The sequence below is a fragment of the Carica papaya genome, chromosome 4 (genome assembly GCF_054855325.1).
Source record: "Carica papaya isolate Zhongbai chromosome 4, ASM5485532v1, whole genome shotgun sequence".
Taxonomy (NCBI): domain Eukaryota; kingdom Viridiplantae; phylum Streptophyta; class Magnoliopsida; order Brassicales; family Caricaceae; genus Carica; species Carica papaya.
The window spans coordinates 11,339,712-11,359,746 of record NC_142312.1 but is presented as its reverse complement, the minus strand read 5'-3'; positions in this window follow the sequence as shown (position 1 = coordinate 11,359,746).

Here is a 20,035-nt window from a genome sequence, read left to right as displayed (position 1 = left end):
TCTGACGAGGGCGACTGGTGGCTAGGATTAGGGTTTGGTGTGAAGAGGGTTATTTATACTCCTTTGCTTTTGATCTGAGCCGTCCATTGTATTTGATCCGGACCATCCGATTGCGATTAAATAGGAAGTGAATCTGGGTTGTCCGACACGTTCAAATCTGACCGTTCAATCGCGTTTGGGGAGGGAACGCATATGCGCCATTCGTGTGTGCGAGAACGGATCTGAATCATTTGATTGCGGGCACGCAGATTTCCTGCGTGGTCCCTCGCATGGCACCGCGTCAACGTCCGCTGCCACACAGCGCGTTTTGGTTCGTCGGGGCTGCTGACCGGGCATCCTACGTGGCAAAACTTTTCTAAATTGCATTATGACTCCTAGTTTTCGATTTTTTTTTTTCAAAAACACTCCCATAACCAAAATTTTCACCTCTTTTCTCCAAAATATTTTTCAATTTCACCCCCAGCAAATTTACTTCATTTTTGCATTAAATTAAAATTAAAAAATCAAAAATTTATATTTATAATTAATTTAATTTACAATTAAATTAATTTGGGCATTACATAATTAACCCAAATACTCTAATACATATGTTAATAAACTCATAAAATTAAATATAATCTATAAAATAATTTTGTAACTTTTTTTCTAAGATCATTTTGCATAGTATCACATACAATCACATTAATTATTTGTTGTAATTCAAGCCCTACAATAGACATTTTTTGGTGATTTTTTCAAAGTATTTTTCTGAAAAAATAAAATAAAATAGATGAAAAATTAAAATGTCCCCATCTTCAACCACTGAACAATCGAAGCAAAAATATTTGTAGGTTCATTGATAGATGCTCTATTTCTAAATAGTGTTGATTTTAAAAAATACATAACTCTCTTATTTTTTATCCAAAAATTATTAAAAAATATCAAATTAAAGCTTTTAGTCTCTACATTCATATAAGACCAATATTGCATATATTTGAGTAATAAATGTAAAAAATAGCTATTACTCAAAAATTTAACAAAAATACAAATTAGAATCAAATTAAACATGCAATTAACCAAAATGCTCTGATACCAATATTAAGAAACTCATGGAATTGACATATAATCAATAAAATAGTTCTTTAACTATTTTTCTAAGATCATTTTGCATCATTTCATATACAATCACATCAATGGTTCGTTTTCAAGCTCTACAATGGATATTTTTTTGTAATTTTTTCAAAATATTTTTTTCTTAAAAAAGTAAAATAGATAAAAAGATAAAATTGTTCCCATCTTCAACCTTTAGACAGCTGAAAGGAAAAAAAATTGTAGGTTTATCAATAAAATCTCTATTTCTAAATAGAATTGATTTTAAAAAATACGTAACTCCTTTATTTTATGTGCAAAAATTATAAATAACATTTCAAATTAAAGCTTTTGATCTCTGCTTTCATTTAAGACAAACATTGTATATATTTGAGTAATAAAATACAAACGTATTAATTGTAAAATACTATTATTACTAAAATATTCAACAAAAATGCAAATTTGAAAAAAATTAAATATGTAATTAACCAAAATACTATGATACCAATGTTAGAAAACTCATGAAATTAACATAGTCTATAAAATAATTTTGTAACTATTTTTCTAAGATCATTTTGTATAGTATCACATACAATCACATTAATAGTTTATTGTAGTTCAAGCCCTACAAAGGATATTTTTCTGTGATTTTTTAAAGTATTTTTTTAATAAAAAATAAAATAGATATAAAGATAAAAACGTACCCATCATCAACCTCTGAATAGCTGAAAGGAAAAAAATTTACAGGTTTATTAACAGAACATCAATTTCTAAAAAGAATTAATTTTAAAAAATACGTAACTCTCTTATTTTTTGTCCAAAAATTATAAAAAAATATCAAATTAAAGCTTCCAGTCTCTACTTTCATTCAAGACAAATATTGCATATGTTTTGTAGCGCCCGGACCGGGAAAAAAAAAAAAAAAAAAAAAAAAAAAAAAAGCCACGTCGGCAGCCACGTCAGCAGGCCCGGTTAGCAGTCTCGGCAAACCGAGACCTGCCACGTGGCAAAACCACGTCGTTCCAAAAAGGGCCACGTTCGCGATCCGCGTGGGCGCGATCGGACGGCCCAGATCAAGCGTGCGATCGGACGGTCCAGATTTAAACACACGGACGGCCCAGATTTAATCAAAAACGGAAGGCCCAGATTAAAACAAAATGGACGGCTGAGATCAAAAGGCAAGGGGTTATAAATAGAACCCCCACACCAGACCACAAACCCTAGCCGCCTGCCGCTCGCCGGAGAAGACGAACCAGAAGCCGGTCGCCGCCACCCGCCGCCGCACCGGAGGAACTTCCGATCGCCGATCGAGGTAAATTTCGTACCCCCGACTTGTTTTTCCACGCTGATTCCTCCTGTGGCCAAATCGGAGCCAAAATCCTGGCCAAACGGCCGGAATACACGGCCGAAGCCCAGCGGCGCCGCCGCGCCCTTCTCGGTTTTTGCCTCCGATGAGGCCCTTCCCGGCCTCCGTTTGATGCAATTTTTATATCACCGTGATCACCATTCTTTTCTCTACAGGTTGACCGGAGCCGAATCACCAAAACACGAACCTCGCTGGAGAGCCGCCGCACCCGAGAGCACCGCCGCCGGTAAGCTCCATTTTTCCGTGATTTTTTGGCCCCCCGAGGGCCCTAGGGTTGTTTTCTCGCAGGGACCGATGCGAGTGTGGCTGAATTCGACTGGAAACGGCTGAAAACAGCCAACCCGAGGTGAATCGCCGCCGCCAGCGGCGGCGCCGTCGCCGGAGCACGGCGGAGCCGCCGTGCCGGAGTTGCGATTTGGGCCGAAAGGGGCCCTGGGCCTAATTTGGGATTTTTTTGGAACACGTGCAGGTACCAGTAGTGCGTTTCAGTTCCCCGAGAAAAATTCAGGGAAAATTAGGGACAGCCTGCAAGCGCACTGTGAAGCCGTGTTCGGACCCCGAAACGAGTAAGGACCCCTCACCTTATTTCCTATCACGGTTTTAAAGTTCAATAAATAATAAAACGGTATTTCATGAATCAACGAATGTGTGAAATTGCTTAAGGTCGCTAATGGAGCCCAAGTCTAGTGTATTTGTCGGTTAACTGTTATTTGGCCTGTTTTACAGTTTTAAATGTAGCATGAGGTTCGATGTTTTCATTTTATAGTTTCGTGTGCATATTGTACTGTTTTATTGATTATGGATTAAATGACCGGGATATTGATGCTGTATGTTGTCTGTTTAGCATAAATTACTGTTTGCTTGCTTGTATGTGGATTAATGATGCTGACTGAGGAAAAAGAGAATGAAAAATTATGTAAATGGATAATGGTATAATGTGGTCAGCCTGATTAGATATCCTGGGAGATGGTGGACGGACCGGGTCCGTAGGGAACCCTACCGGGATTGTGGTCTCCCATACCGGACGGGGTATGGAGATCTTATGTGTTTTGGCGCCCATACCAGACGGGGTATGGGGACGGCCCGTTTCACCCTCATACCGGACAGGGTAATGAGGTCTATGTTTTGGCGCCCATACCGGACGGGGTATGGGGACGGCCCGTTTCACCCTCATACCGGACGGGGTAATGAGGTCTATGGTTTGGCGCCCATACCGGACGGGGTATGGGGACGGCCCTGGAATTTGATTTCAAGTGTTAAGGATTAACGGGTAGCGGGACCCCTATGGACCCCCACGGATACTAGTAGGCTGGTAAATAAGGAAAAGATATGTTGTATAATGATTGAATTACAAAAGGCGTGATAAGTGTTATGTTTTACAGTTTATCTGATTCCATGATTATGATAATGTTATTGCTTTCGTATATTGTTTTATAAATTCCACCGAGGTAAGTGGATGGTAAAGGTTTTATTATTAATAAAAGGATTTGTCGTAAATCATGCTCCATTGGTCTTTTGTGTTTTCTACCCACCTTTACCTCCGTGACGGTGAGATATCGTGATGTCTTTACTGGGCTAGTGTAGCTCATTCCTTATTTAATCATTTCAGATCAAGAGGACATCGTTCCCGAGCCGGTTCCGCAGGAGGACGACGAAGGGGACGCCTAAGGACTCCATAGTCACATTCGTAGTTTTTACTTTCAAGTTTCCCCTTTAGGTAGTTTAATCTTTTATATTTTGTGAGCACGTTTTTGGTTTTAGTGTAAGGGATGTTAATCAATTTTGTCTTCGCTTCCGCATTTGATATTTATAATATAATTTCCATTATGAATTACCGGGGCTGCTACATGTTTAAGTAATAAAACACAAAAGTATTAAATGTAAAAAATTACCATTACTCAAATATTTAAGAAAAATAAAAATTAAAAAAAAATTAAATATGTAATTAACCAAATTGTTATGCTACCAATGTTAGGAAACTCGTGGAATTAACATGTACCCTACAAAAAAAATTCTTTAACAAATTTTCAAATATTATTTTGAATAATATTATATAAAATCACATTAATAGTTCATTGTAGTTCAAACCCTACAATGAACCATTTTCTATAATTTTTTCAAAGTATTTTTTTGAAAAAAAGTAAAATAGATGAAAAGAAAAAATGGTCCCCATCTTCAACCTCTGAACAGCCGAAAAGAAAAAAAAATTTAGGTTTATTGACATAACTTCTATTTCTAAGAATTGATTTTAGAAAATACATAACTCTCTAATTTTTTATCCAAAAATTATAAATAATATTTCAAGTCAAAGCTTTTGGTCTATACTTTCATTTAAGACCAACATTGCATATATTTGAGTAAGAAAACTCAAAAGTATTAAATGTAAAAAAGTATTATTACTCAAACATTTAATAAAAATACAAATTGGAACAACATGTAATTAACTAAAATACTATGATACCAATGTTAGGAAACTCATAAAATTAACATATAATCAATAAAATAATTATGTAACTATTTTTCTAAGATCATTTTGCATCGTATCACATACAATCACATTAATGGTTCGTTGTAGTTCAAACCCTACAATAGATATTTTTTTATTATTTTTTCAAAGTATTTTTTCTGAAAATAAAATAAAATAGATGAAAAAATAAAAATATCCCTATCTTAAACCTCTGAACAACCAAAAGGAAAAAAATTTTGCAGGTTCATTGACAGAACCTCTATTTCTAAATAGCATTGATTTTAAAAAATACATAACTCTCTTATTTTTTGTCTAAAAATTATAAAAAATATCAAATTAAAGGTTTTAATCTCTACTTTCATATAAGACCAATATTGCATATATTTGAGTAATAAAACACAAAAGTATTAAATGTAAAAATTACTATTACTCAAACATTCAATAAAAATATAAATTGAAACAAAATTAAACATGCAATTAACCAAAATTCTCTGATACCAATATTAGAAAACTCATAGAATTAACATATAATCCATAAAATAATCTTTAACTATTTTTTCAAGATCATTTTATATAATTTCATATAAAATTACATTAATGGTTTATTGTAGTTCAAGCCCTATAATGGATTTTTTTTAAAAAAAAAAACTAAAATAGATAAAAAGACAGAAGTATCACCATCTTCAACCCCTGAACAGTCGAAAGGAAAGAAATTTGTAAGTTTATTGAAAGAACTTCTATTTCTAAATAGAATTGATTTTAGAAAATAGATAACTTTCTAATTTTTTGTCCAAAAATTATAAATAATATTTCAAATTAAAGTTTTTGGTCTCTACTTTCATTTAAGACCAACATTGCATATATTTGAATAATAGAACACAAAGTATTAAATGTAAAAATCTATTAGTACTAAAATATTCAACAAAAATATAAATTAGAACAAAATTAAACATGCAATTAACCAAAATATTTTTTATACCAATGTTAGGAAACTCATAAAATTAATATATAATCTATAAAATAATTTTGTAACTATTTTTTTAGTATCATTTTTCATAGTATCACATACAATCACATTAATGAATCATTGTAATTCAAGCCCTAAAATAGATATTTTTCTGTGATTTTTTTAATGTATTTTTTAATAAAAAATAAAATAGATAAAAAGATAAAAATGTCCCCATCATCAACCTTTAAACAGCCGAAAGAAAAAAAATTTGCAAGTTCATTAACAGAACCGCTATTTCTAAATAGCATTAGTTTTAAAAAATACATAACTCTCTCATTTTTTGTCAAAAATTTATAAAAAGTATCAAGTTAAAGCTTTTAGTCTATACTTTAATATAAGACCAATATTGCATATATTTGAGTAATAAAACACAAAAGTATTGAATATAAAAAATTGCTATTACTCAAACATTCAATAAAAATCCAAATTAGAACAAAGTTAAACATGCAATTAACTAAAATGGGCTGATACCAATATTAGGAAACTCATATAATTAACATATAATCCATAAAATAATTCTTTAAATATTTTTTTAAGATCATTTTATATAATTTCATATACAATCACATTAATTGTTCATTGTAGTTTAAGCCCTATAATGGATATTTTTCTGTAACTTTTTGAAAGTGTTTTTTTATAAAAGAATTAAAATAGATTAAAATACAAAAGTGTCACCATCTTCAACCTCTGCACAGTCGAAAGGAAAAAAATTTGTATGTTGGGAAAGAACTTCTATTTCTAAATAGAATTGATTTTAAAAAATATATTATTCTCTAATTTTTTTCCAAAAATTATAAATATTATTTCAAATAAAAGTTTTTTGTCTCTACTTTCATTTAAGACCAACATTGCATATGTTTGAGTAATAGAATACAAAAATATTAAATGTGAAAAACTATTACTCAAACATTCAACAAAAATACGAATTGGAACAAAATTAAACATGTAATTTACCAAAATACTCTAATACCAATGTTAGGAAACTCATGAAATTAACATATAATCTATAAAATAATTTTGTAACTATTTTTCTAAAATCATTTTGCATAGTATCACATACAATCACATTAATGGTTCATTGTAGTTCAAGCCCTACAATGGATATTTTTCTGTGATTTTTTAAAGTATTTTTTAATAAAAAATAAAATAGATGAAAAGATAAAAATGTCCCCATCATCAACCTCTGAACAGCAGAAAGAAAATAATTTAAAGGTTCATTGACAAAACCTCTATTTCTAAACATTATTAATTTTAAAAAATATATAACTCTCTCATTTTTTCTCCAAAAATTATAAAAAATATCAAATTAAAGCATTTAGTCTCTACTTTTATTCAAGATAAATATTGCATATATTTGAGTAATAAAAGACAAAAGTATTAAATGTAAAAAATTACCATTACTAAAACATTTAATAAAAATTAATATTGGAACAAAATTAAGAATGTAATTAACCAAAATGTTCTGGTACCAATGTTAGAAAACTCGTGGAATTAACATATACTGCATAAAATAATTCTTTAACAATTTTTTGAAGATCATTTTCTATAATATCATATACAATCACATTAATGGTTTATTGTAGTTCAAGGCCTAAAGTGGACATTTTCTTGTGATATTTTCAAAGTATTTTTTTGAAAAAAAATAAAATAGATAAAAAGATAAAACTGTCCCTATCTTCGATCTCTCAATAGCCGAAAGGAAAAAAAATTATAGGTTTATTGACAAAATCTCTGTTTCTAAGGATTGATTTTAGAAAATACATAACTCTTTAATTTTTTATCCAGAAATTATAAATAATATTTCAAGTTAAAGCTTTTAGTTTATACTTTCATTTAAGACCAACATTGCATATATTGGAGTAAAAAAACTCAAAAGTATTAAATTTAAAAAATTATTAGTGCTCAAATATTTAACAAAAATACAAATTAGAACAAGATATAATTAACAAAAATATTATGATATCAATGTTAGGAAACTCATGAAATTAACACATAATCTATAAAATAATTCTATAACTATTTTTCAAAGATCATTTTGTATTGTATTACAAACAATCACATTATTGGTCCGTTGTAGTTCAAGCCCTACAATAAACATTTTTCTTTAATTTTTTCAATTAATAAAAAATAAAATAGATGAAAAGATAAAAATATCCCAATCATCAACATCTGAAAGCTGAAAGAAAAATAATTTGCCGGTTCATTAATAGAACCTCTATTTCTAAACAAAATTTATTTTAAAAAATATGCAACTCCCTAATTTTTTTTCCAAAAATTGTAAAAAATATGAAATTAAAGTTTTTAGTCTCTACTTTCATTCAAGACAAATACTGCATATATTTGAGTAATAAAACACAAAAGTATTAAATGTAAAAAAATTCTATAACTCAAACATTCAACAAAAATGCAAATTAGAAAAAAATTAAACACGTAATTAACAAAAATGTTCTGGTATCAATGTTAGAAAACTCATGAAATTAACATATACTCCATAAAATAACTTTTTAACAATTTTTCCAAGATGATTTTGCATAATTTAATATACAATCACATTAATGGTTTCATTGTAATTCAAGCCTACAATGGATATTTTTCTGTGATGTTTTTATTGTATTTTCTCTAGAAAAAAATTAAATTGATAAAAAGGAAAAATTGTCTCAATCTTCAACCTCTAAACAGCCGAAAGAAAAAAAATTTGTAGGTTTATTGACAGAACCTCTATCTCTAAATAGAATTGATTTTAGAAAATACATAACTCTCTAATTTTTTTTCCAAAAATTATAAATAACATTTCAAATTAAAACTTTTGGTCTATACTTTCATTTAAGAGTACATTACATATTTTTTAGTAATAGAACACAAAAGTATTAAATGTAAAAAATTATTATTACTCAAACATTCAATAAAAATGCAAATTGGAACAAAATTAAACATGTAATTGTAATAACTGAAAAAAAAAAGAAAATTGGCATGTATGTATAGATGTATCGTTTGGTGAAGAGGGGGAGGAAACGGCGTCATTTAGAGAAGAGGGGGAGGAAAACGATGTCGTTTGGAGAAGTGGAGGAGGAAACGACATTGTTTGGAGAAGGGGGGAAGTGGACGGTTGGGATGAGGTGAGATGGACGGGCAGCATGAGAGACTGGTGGGGTATAAATAGGAGAAGGGAAAGAAAAAAAAAGAAAGAAAAGAAAGAAAAGAGAGGAAAAGAAAGAAAATAGAGAGGAGAGAGATCGGGGGCGGGAAGAGGGTTCGCGATAGAGAGGTGCTGGATTGGAGAGAAATGAAAAAAGAGAGTGAACAGGAAGGAGGACCGGAACAGTGCGAGCCACGGGAGGAAGGACTATGGAGATGGGAGGTACGGTAAAATTTTGAGTTCTTGTATAGGTGTGGAGCGATTTCAAAATTGTGATTTTAGGTTGAGAAATCTAGGTTTTGGTTAGTATGTATAGTAATAGAACTAAGATGTATAGACAGACGGGTGTGGATGGCAGGTTGAACAGTGTAGGCGTTCATGGAGGAGGCTGCGGGAAGAGAGAGAATGAAGACGTTGGAGAGTGGGAGAGGTCCGTGAGAGAGGGTGGATATTTTGTGTAAAATGAGTGTAAGCACATGGTGAAGGTCGTGGGAAGAGAGAGTGAACGAGGAGGTCGGTGAGTGAGTGAGATTTGTGATGGCGAAGAGAGTTTGTGTGTGCGCGAGCGGGGTGCGCGGAGGAGGCTGTGGGAGGAGCGAGAAGGAAGAATGCACTCGATGAGTGTTCTGTGAGAGAGATGAGTGTTCGTGATGGTGAGTGTGTGAGTTGTGATATTTTGAACAGGCCATGGGAGGTAGAAGAAGAAGAAAAGCGGGGTGTGAGGTCTGTGAGAGAGAGGAGAGTTTGACTGTGCAAGGGGTCTTTAGAGTGGGCTGTGGAAGAGGAGTTCGGTGTGTGTGAAGAGATTCGGGTAAGAGGAGAGGTGCACTATGACCGTAGGGAGAGGTAGGTATAGAAGGGGAGGAAAGTGTAGATGCTAGAAATCTGGAAAGGAAAAGAGAGGCCTGTAAGGCGTGGTTTAAGGTATAGGAGTAGGGGTGTGTTGGTAGTTGTGTGGTGTGAGAGTGTGGGTTGTATATAGATTGGTATAGCTGCTGTAAATTTAAGGGTTGGCGAGGAAACATTACCGGTGTATGTGTGAAATGTTAGTGTGTGTCATACGGGGAGATGTGTGTAGGGTCAGTCTACCGGGTAAAGGAATAGAGGAGCCTCAAGGTAACATGGTGAAGCGAGTACGGGATGGTATGGTCCTTGAGTTGGTAGCATTGGGGGACGCCGATATTGGTGGTCACTACCTAGAAAGAGTAGGTTGATCGCCGATGGTGGTGATGGTCGGGAGACCCCGACAGGCAAAGGGTTGAGTCGCCGATGTTGGTGATAGGAGAATATGGTATCTATGTGTGTGTATGGCCTATTAGGGGTCGAGAGGTAGAAGATTGAGTGTTGGTCGCCGATATTTGTGATGAGTGAGAACATTTGTACTCATGAGATGACTTCGGAAGGCGGTCACATTTGATATGCAATATAACTAACTTACCGAGACAAGTTGATTATGTGTAGTCCCAGGGTGGTACTAAAGTAGGACTTAAGTTGTATAGATAGGGTACATATGGGAATACTGGGTTTTCTGTTGTTTCATGTGCTACTGGTAACCATAATTAGAGTTTCAGGATAAGTTAATGATGAATAGTCCTAGGGTGGCTCTAAGGTATGGCTTAGGTTGTGTAGATGAAATGCATATAGACATACTGAATTTTCTGTTATTGTATATTATACTTGCAACTTAATTTTTACCGTATTGAGTATGTGAACTCACTCTTTATCATTAATAGATGAAGTAGGGATGGAGCCGGGATCTGAGTTGCTGGTTTCCGAGCCTAGTATATAGCGCCACAGGGCAAGGATTCTCTTTGTGGGCTGATTGTAATGTGTAAAAGTTTATAGTAGTATGGATAATGTTTGTTGGAGGTGTATGAGATTGTATTATCCTGTGATGTATATGTAGGGTTGCAAGTTTATATTGATTTTAAATAATGAAGTGTGGAAAGGTTTTTTTGTGTGTGATTGATTTGGCATGAGACTTGCGTGTTGGGTCATAGAATTGTCTTAGATTGTGCCGTTAAAGAAAAAAAAATGGGGCGTTACAGTAATTAACAAAAATACTCTTATATCAATGTTAGGAAACTCATGAAATTAACATATAACCTATAAAATAATTTTGTAACTATTTTTCTAAGATCATTTTGCGTAGTATCACATACAATCACATTGATAATTCGTTGTAGTTCAAGCTCTACAACGGATATTTTTCTGTGATTTTTTAAAGTATTTTTCTTAATAAAAAGTAAAACAAATGAAAAGATAAAAATATCCCCATCATCAACATCTGAAAAGCCAAAAGGAAAATGATTTGAGGGTTCATTAATAGAACCTATATTTCTAAACGTAATTAATTTTAAAAAATACGTAACTCTCTCATTTTTTGTCTAAAAATTATAAAAAAATATCAAATTAAAACTTTTAGTCTCTACTTTCATTCAAGACAAATATTGCATATATTTGAGTAATAAAACACAAAAGTATTAAATGTAAAAAATTACCATTACTCAAACATTTAATAAAAATACAAATTTCAACAAAATTAAACATGTAATTAACAAAAATATTATGGTACCAATGTTAGGAAACTCACAGAATTAACATATACTCTATAAAATAATTCTTTAACAATTTTTTCAAGATCATTTTGCATAATATCATTTATAATCATATTAATAGTTCATTATAGTTCAAGCCCTACAATGGATATTTTTCTGTAATTTTTTCAAAGTATTTTTTCTGAAAAGAAATTAAAATATATAAAAAGATAAAAGTACTACCATATTCAATCTCTGAATAGTCGAAAGGAAATAAATGTGTAGGTTTATTGACAAAACTTCTATTTCTAAATAGAATTGATTTTAAAAAATACATAACTCTCTAATTTATCGTCTAAAAATTTAAATAATATTTTAAATTAAAAATTTTTGGTCTATACTTTGATTTAAGACTATATTGCATATATTTTAGTAATAGAACACAAAAGTATTAAATATAAAAAAAATTAATTACTAAAACATTCAACAATTTTTGTAAGATCATTTTTGCAATTAACCAAAATTCTCTGATACCAATATTAGAAAACTCATGGAATTAACATATAAATCATAAAACAATTCTTTAACAATTTTTGTAAGATCATTTTTGTATAATTTTATCTACAATTACATTAATGGTTCATTCTAATTCAAACTCTACAATAGATATTTTTCTCTAATTTTTCAAAGTATTTTTTCTGATAAAAAATAGATAAAAATGTCACCATCTTCAACCTCAGAACAGGTGAAAGAAAATTTTTTTATAGGTTTATTGATAGAACCTCTATCTATAAATAGAATTAATTTTAGAAACTTATAACTCTCTAATTTTTTGTCCAAATAATATAAATAATATTTCAAATTAAAGCTTTTGGTCTTTACTTTCTTTTAGCATATATTTGAATAATAGAACACAAAAGTATTAAATATAAAAGACTATTATTATCCAAAGGGTCAACAAAAATGCAAATTAGAACAAAATTAAACATGTAATTAAAAATAATTCTTTGATACAAAATTTACCAGTTCATTAATAGAACCTCTATTTTTAAACAAAATTTATTTTAAAAAATACACAACTCCCTAATTATTTTTCCAAAAATTATAAAAAATATGAAAATAAAGTTTTTAGTCTCTACTTTCATTCAAGACAGATACTGCATATATTTGAGTAATAAAACACAAAAGTATTAAATGTAAAAAAATTCTATAACACAAACATTAAAAAAAAATACAAATTAGAAAAAAATTAAACATGCAATTAACCAAAATGCTCTGATACCAATGTTAGGAAACTCATGAAATTAACATATAATCTATAAAATAATTTTGTAACTATTTTTCTAAGATCATTTTGTATAGTATCATATACAATTACATTAATAGTTTGTTGTAGTTCAAGCCCTACAATGAATATTTTTTTTTATTTTTTAAAGTATTTTTTTGAATAAAAAATAAAATAGATGAAAAGATAAAATTTTTCCAATCTTCAACCTTTAAACTATCGAAAGGAAAACAATTTGTAGGTTCATTGACAAAACCTCTATTTTTAAATAGTTTTGATTTTAAAAAATCCTTAACTCTCATTTTTTTATCCAAAAATTATAAAATATATCAAATTAAAGCTTTTAGTCTCTACTTTCGTTCAAGACAAATATTGTATATATTTGAGTAATAAAACACGAAAGTATTAAATGTAAGAAACTACCATTACTCAAACATATAATAAAAATGTAATTTGGAACAAAATTAAACATGTAATTAACCAAAATGCTCTGCTACCAATGTTATGAAACTCATGGAATTAAGATATAATCTAAAAAATAATTTTTTAACTATTTTTCTAAGTTCACTTAACATAATATCACATACAATCACATTAATAGTTTATTGTAATTCAAGCCCTACAATAGACATTTTTATGTGATTTTTTTAAAGTATCTTTTCTTTAAAAAATAGATAAAAAGACAAAAGTGTCCACATCTTCAACCTCTGAACAACTGAAAGGAAAACAATTTGTAGGTTTATTGATTGAACCTCTATCTCTAAATAGAATTGATTTTAGAAAATACGTAACTCTTTAATTTTTTGTCCAAAAATTATAAATAATATTTCAAATTAAATCTTTTGCTCTATACTTTCATTTAAGACTAACATTGCATATATTTGAGTAAGAAAACTCAAATGTATTAAATATAAAATACTATTATTACTCAAACATTCAATAAAAATGCAAATATGAACAACATGTAATTAACCAAAATACTATGATACAAATGTTAAGAAAGTAAAGAAATTAATATATAATCAATAAAATAATTCTGTAACTATTTTTCTAATATCATTTTGCATAGTATAACATACAATAACATTAATGGTTCGTTGTATCTCAAGTCTTACAATAGATATTTTTCTGCAATTTTTTAAAGTATTTTCTCTTAAAAAATAAAATAGATGAAAAGATAAAAGTGTCTCCATCTTCAACTTCTGAACAGCGAAAATAAAAAATCAATTGTAGGTTTATTGACAGAACCTCTATCTCTCTCTAATTTTTTGTCCAAAAATTATAAATAATATTTTAAATTAAATTTTTTGCTCTATATTTTCATTTAAAACTAACATTGCATATATTTGAGTAAGAAAACTCAAAAGTATTAAATCTAAAAAATTACTATTACTCAAACATCCAACAAAAATGCGAATTGGAACAACATGTAATTAACCAAAATACTATGATACCAATATTAGAAAACTCATGAAATTAACATATAATCCATAAAATAATTATGTAACTATTTTTCTAAGATCATTTTGCATGATATCACATACAATCACATTAATAGTTCGTTGTATTTCAAATCCTACAATAGACATTTTTCTGTGATTTTTTTAAAGAACTTTTTTCTGAAAAAAAATAAAATAGATGAAAAGATAAAAATGTTCCCATCTGCGACCTCTGAACAACTGAAAGGAAAATAATTTGCAGGTTCATTGGCAGAACCTCCATTTCTAAGAATCGATTTTAAAAAATACATAACTCTCTAATTTTTGGTCTAAGAATTATAAATAATATTTAAAATTAAAATTTTTGGTCTATACTTTTATTTAAGACAAACATTGCATATATTTGAGTAAGAAAACTCAAAAGTATTAAATGTAAAAAAGTATTATTACTCAAACATTAAACAAACATACAAATTGGAACAATATTAATTAACCAAAATATTATGATACCAATATTAGGAAACTCATGAAATTAATATATAATCCATAAAATAATTATGTAACTATTTTTCTAAAATCATTTTGCATGATATCACATACAATCACATTAATAGTTCGTTGTACTTCAAACCCTACAATAAACATTTTTCTGTGATTTTTTTAAAGTACTTTTTCTGAAAAATAAAACAAAATAGATGAAAAGATAAAAATGTCCCTATCTTCAACCTCTAAACAACTGAAAGGAAAAAAATTTCAGGTTCATTGACAGAACCACTATTTTTAAATAGCATTGATTTTAAAAAATACATAACTCTCTTAATTTTTGTCCAAAAATTATAAAACATATCAAAACTTTTAGTCTCTACCTTCATATAAGACAAATATTGCATATATTTGAATAATAAAACATAAAAGTATTAAATATAAAAAACTGCTATTACTCAAACATTCAACAAAAATGTAAATTGGAACATAATTAAACATGCAATTAACCAAAAAGCTCTGATATCAATATTAAGTAACTCATAGAATTAACATATAATCCATAAAATAATTCTTTAACTATTTTTTTAAGATCATTTTACATAATATCATATACAATCACATTAATAGTTCATTATACTTCAAGTCCTACAATGGATATTTTTCTGTGATATTTTTAAAGTATTTTTCTGAAAAAAATAAAATAGATAAAAAGACAAAATTGTCTCCATCTTCAACCTCTGAATAGCCGAAAGGAAAACAATTTGTAGTTTCATTGACAGAACCTCTATCTCTAAATAGAATTGATTTTAGAAAATATATAACTCTTTAATTTTTTGTCTAAAAATTATAAATAATATTTTAAATTAAATCTTTTGGTCTCTACTTTAATTTAAGACCAACATTGCATATATTTGAGTAATAAAAAATATTAGATGTAAAAAATTAACATTACTCAAACATTTAATAAAAATGCAAATTTAAAAAAAATTAAACATGTAATTAACTAAAATATTCTTGTACCAATGTTAGGAAACTCATGGAATTAATATATACTCCACAAAACATTTCTTTAACAATTTTTCCAAAATTATTTTACATAATATCATATACAATCACATTAATGGTTCATTGTAGTTCAAGCCCTACAATTGACATTTTTCTGTGATTTTTAAAAGTATTTTTTCTAAAAAAAATAAAATGGATAAAAAGACAAAATTATCCCCATCTTCAACCTCTGAACAGCCGAAAGGAAAAAAATTTGTAGGTTTATCGATAAAACTTCTATTTTTAAGAATTAATTTTATAAAATACATAACTCTCTAATTTTTTGTTCAAAAATTATAAATAATATTTCAAGTCAAAGCTTTTGGTCTATACTTTCATTTAAGACCAACATTGCATATATTTTAGTAAAAAAACTCAAAAGTATTAAATATAAAAAACTATTATTACTCAAATATTCAACAAAAATACAAATTAGAATAATATGTAATTAACATAAATACTATGATACCAATGTTAGGAAACTCATGAAATTAATATGTAATCAATAAAATTATTTTGTAACTATTTTTCTAAGATCATTTTTCATAGCATCATATACAATCACATTAATAGTTCATTGTAGTTCAAGCCCTACAATATACCTCTATTTCTAAACATAATTAATTTTAAAAAATACATAACTCTCTCATCTTTTGTCAAAAAATTATAAAAAATTTCAAATTGAAGCTTTTAGTCTCTACTTCATTCAAGACAAATATTGCACATATTTGAGTAATTAAACACAAAAGTATTAAATATAAAAAATTACCATTACTCAAACATTTAGTAAAAATGTAAATTAAAAAAGATTAAACATGTAATTAACTTAAATGTTCTGGTACCAATATTAGGAAACTCATGGAATTAACATATACTCCACAACATAATTCTTTAACAATTTTTTCAAGATCATTTTGCATAATATCATATACAATTATATTAATGGTTCATTGTACTTCAAACCCTATAATTTTTCAAATTATTTTTTTTGAAAAAAAATAAAATTGATAAAAAGACAAAATTGTCCCCATCTTCAACCTCTGAACAGCCAAAAGGAAAAAAATTTGTAGTTTTATCAACAAAACCTCTATTTCTAAGAATTGATTTTAGAAAATGCATAACTCTCTAATTTTTTTTCTAAAAATTATAAATAATATTTAAAGTCAAAGCTTTTGATTTATACTTTCATTTAAGAAAAACATTACATATATTTGAGTATTAAATGTAAAAGACTATTATTAGTAAAACATTCAAGAAAAATATAAATTGGAAAAAAATTAAACATACATTAACCAAAATACTCTGATACCAATATTAGAAAACTCATAGAATAAATATATAATTTATAAAATAATTTTGTAACAATTCTTTAACTATTTTTCTAAGATCATTTTGCATAATTTCATATAAAATCACATTAATGGTTCATTGTAGTTTAAGCCCTACAATTTGATATTTTTCTGTAATTTTTTTAAAATATTTTTTCTTAACAAAAAACTAAAATATATAAAAAGACAGAAGTGTCACCACCTTCAACCTTTGAACAGCCGAAAGGAAAAAAACTTGTAAGTTTATTGATAGAACTTCTATTTCTAAATAGAATTGATTTTAGAAAATACATAACTCTCTAATTTTTTTTCTAAAAATTATAAAAAATATTTTAAATTAAAGTTTTTGGTCTCTACTTTTATTTAAGACCAACATTGCATATATTTCAGTAATAGAACACAAAAGTATTAAATGTAAAAAAAAATTATTACTAAAACATTCAACAAAAATGCAATTTGGAACAAAATTAAACATATAATTAATCAAAATACTCTTATACCAATGTTAAGAAACTCATGAAATTAAGATATAATCTATAAAATAATTTTGAAACTTTTTTTCTACGATCATTTTACATAGTATCACATACAATCACATTAGTAGTTCGTTGTACTTCAAGCCTTATAATATATATTTTTATGTGATTTTTTCAAAGTTCTTTTTCTAAAAAAAAATAAAATAGATGAAAATATAAAAATGTCCCCATTTTAAACCTCTGAACAACCGAAAGGAAAAAAATTTGCAGGTTCATTGACAGAACCTCTATCTCTAAATAGAATTGATTTTATAAAATAAATAACTCCCTTATTTTTTGTCCAAAAATTATAAAAACTATCAAATTAAAGTTTTTAGTCTCTACCTTCATATTTGAGTAATAAAACACAAAAGTATTAAATGTAAAAAATTGCTATTACTCAAAAATTCAACAAAATTAGAACAAAATTAAACATTTAATTAACCAAAATTTTCTAATACAAATATTAGGAAACTCATGGAATTAACATATAATTCATAAAATAATTTTTTAATATTTTTCTTAAGATTATTTTGCATAATTTCATATAAAATCACATTAATGGTTCATTATAGTTCAAGCCCTACAATGAATATTTTTCTGTAATTTTTTCAAAATATTTTTTCTGAAAAAAAAAATTAAAATAGATAAAAAGAAAAAAATTGTCACCATCTTTAACCTCTGAACAGCCAAAAGGAAAAAAATTTGTAGGTTTATTGATAGAATTTCTACTTCTAAATATAATTGATTTTAGAAAATACATAACTCTCTAATTTTTTTGTCCAAAAATTATAAATAATATTTCAAATTAAAGTTTTTAGTCTCTACTTTCATTTAAGACCAACATTGCATATATTTGAGTAATAGAACAAAAAATTATTAAATGTAAAAAATTATTATTACTCAAACATTCAACAAAAATACAAATTAGAACAAAATTAAATATGTAATTAACCAAAATACTCTAATACCAAAGTTAGGAAACTCTTGAAATTAACATATAATATATAAAATAATTTTATAACTATTTTTTTAAGATCACTTTGCATAGTATCACATACAATCACATTAATGGTTCGTTGTAGTTCAAATCCTACAATGGATATTTTTCTATGATTTTTTAAAATTATTTTTTAATAAAAAATATAACAGATAAAAAGATAAAAATTTCTCCATCATCAACCTCTAAACAACCGAAAGAAAAAAAATTTGTAAGTTCATTAATAGAACCTCTATTTCTAAACAGTATTGATTTTAAAACATACGTAACTCTCTCATTTTTGTCCAAAAATTATAAAACATATTAAATTGAAGCTTTTAATCTCTATCTTCATATAAGACCAATATTGCATATATTTGAATAATAAAACTCAAAAGTATTAAATGTAAAAAATTTCTATTACTCAAACATTCAATAAAAATATAAATTGGAACAAAATTAAACATGTAATTAAACGAAATGCTCTATTACCAATATTAGAAAATTCATGGAATTAACATATAATCCATAAAATAATTCTTTAACTATTTTTCTAAGATCATTTTACATAATTTCATATACAATCACATTAATGGTTCATTGTAGTTCAAGCCCTACAATATATATTTTTCTGTACTTCTTTTAAAGTACTATTTCTGAAAAAAAAAACTAAAATAGATAAAAAGACAAAAGTGTCTCCATCTTCAACCTCTGAACAGCCGAAAGAAAAAACTTTTTGTAGGTTTATTGACAAAACTTCTATTTCTAAATAGAATTTATTTTAAAAAATATATAACTCTCTAATTTTTTGTCCAAAAATTATAAATAATATTTTAGATTAAAGTTTTTGCTCTCTACTTTCATTTAAGACTAACATTGCATATATTTAAGTAATAGAACACAAGATTATTAAATGTAAAAAACTATTATTGTTTAAACATTCAACAAAAATGCAAATTAGAACAATATGTAATTAATCAAATTACTATGATACCAATGTTAGGAAACTCATGAAATTAACATATAGTCTACAAAATAATTTTGTAACTCTTTTTCTAAGATCCTTTTGCCTAGTATCACATACAATCACATTAATGGTTCGTTGTAATTCAAGCCCTAAAATAGACATTTTTCTGTGATTTTTTAAAAGTATTTTTTTTATTAAAAAAATAGATGAAAAGATAAAAATGTTCCCATCTTTGATCTTTGTACAACCGAAAGAAAAACAATTTACAGGTTCATTGACAAAGTCTCTATTTCTAAATAGCATTGATTTTAAAAAATACATAACTCTCTTATTTTTTGTCCAAAAATTATAAAAAATATCAAATTAAAGCTTTTAGTCTCTACCTTTATATAAGATCAATATTGCATAA